The following is a 1,467-nucleotide window of genomic DNA, read 5'->3' on the forward strand; positions in this document are numbered from 1 at the left end:
TTTTTTGAGACAGAGTCTCACTATGTCGCCCTTGGTAGAGTGCTGTGGTGTCACAGCTCACAAAAACCTCAAATACTTGGGCTTAAGCAATTCTCTTGCCTCAGCCTCCCAAGTAGTTGAGACTATAGGCACCCACCATAATACCCAGCTATTTTTTTTTTGTTGTTGTTGTTGTTGCAGTTGTCATTGTTATTTAACTGACCCATGCTGGGTTTGAACCTGCCAGCCTGGATGCATGTGGCTGGTGCTATAACCACTGTGCTACTGGTGCCAAGCCCCATTTTAATTTTTTTTTTTTTTTTGAGACAGAGTCTCACTTTATTGCCTTTGGTAGAGTACTGTGGTATCACAGCTCACAGCAACCTTAAACTCTGGGGCTTAAGTGATTCTCTTGCCTCAGCCTCCCAAGTAGCTGGGACTACAGGCTCTCACCACAATGCCCAGCTATTTTTTGGTTGTAGTTGTCATTGTTGTTTGGCAGGCCCAGGCTGGATTCGAACCCACCAGTTCTGGTATATGTGGCTGGTGCGCTAGCCACTGAGCTACAGGCACCAAGCTAGTACCATCTTTAATAACTAACTGCCTTCTAGTATTTTTATTTATTTGTTTATAGACAGTGTCTCACTATGTCACCCTCAGTAGAGTGCTGTGATGTCACAGTTCACAGCAACCTCAAATTCTTGGGCTTAAGCAATTCTCTTGCCTCAGCCTCCCGAGTAGCTAGGACTACAGGCACCCACCACAACGCCTGGCTATTTTTTTTTTTTTTTTTTAGTTGCAGCTGTCATTGTTGTTTGGTGGGCCTGGGCTGGATTCAAATCCACCAGCTCAGGTGTATGTGGCTGGCGCCTTAGCCACTTGAGCCACAGGCGCTGAGCCAACCCCTGGCTGTTTTAGAGACAAGGTCTCTCTCTGGCTCAGACTGATCTCGAACCCATGAGCTCAGGTAGTCCACCCACCTCAGCCTCCCAAGTGCTAGGATTACAGGCGTGAGCCACCACACCCGGCCCCCAGTACCATCTTTTCTTTCTTTTTTTTTTTTTTTTGAGACCAAGTCTCAAGCTGTCACCCTGGGTACAGTGCTCTGACGTCACAGCTCACAGCAACCTTAAACTCTGGGGCTTAAGTGATTCTCTTGCCTCAACCTCCCAAGTAGCTGGGACTACAGGCGCCTCCACACACCTGGCTATTTTTTGTTGTAATTGTAATTGTTGTTTAGCAGGCCCAGGCAGGGCTCAAACCTGCCAGCTTCAGCATATGTGGCCAGCGCCCTACTCACTGAACTACGGCACCTGGCCCATTTTTATTTATTTATTTATTTTTTGAGACAGAGTCTCACTATGTCGCCCTTGGTAGAGTGCTGTGGTGTCACTGGTCCCAGGTAACTTCAGCACTTGATTCCCTAACCCACTATCTATAACATGTCACTTCTCTGTCTTTCTATAACAGGTGACCTTGGAGAAGGTG

At 47.2% G+C, this 1,467-nt stretch overlaps 1 protein-coding gene across 2 annotated transcripts in view; it reads left to right on the forward strand.

Annotated features, from left to right (window-relative positions):
- Nucleotides 1-1,467, forward strand: part of MAPKBP1 (mitogen-activated protein kinase binding protein 1) — a 73,757-nt gene that overhangs the window by 38,554 nt on the left and 33,736 nt on the right. The gene's annotated exons all lie outside the window — the stretch shown is intronic.

The sequence above is a fragment of the Otolemur garnettii genome, unplaced genomic scaffold (genome assembly GCF_000181295.1).
Source record: "Otolemur garnettii isolate 467f Iridium unplaced genomic scaffold, OtoGar3 scaffold00050, whole genome shotgun sequence".
NCBI classification, from domain to species: Eukaryota; Metazoa; Chordata; class Mammalia; order Primates; family Galagidae; genus Otolemur; species Otolemur garnettii.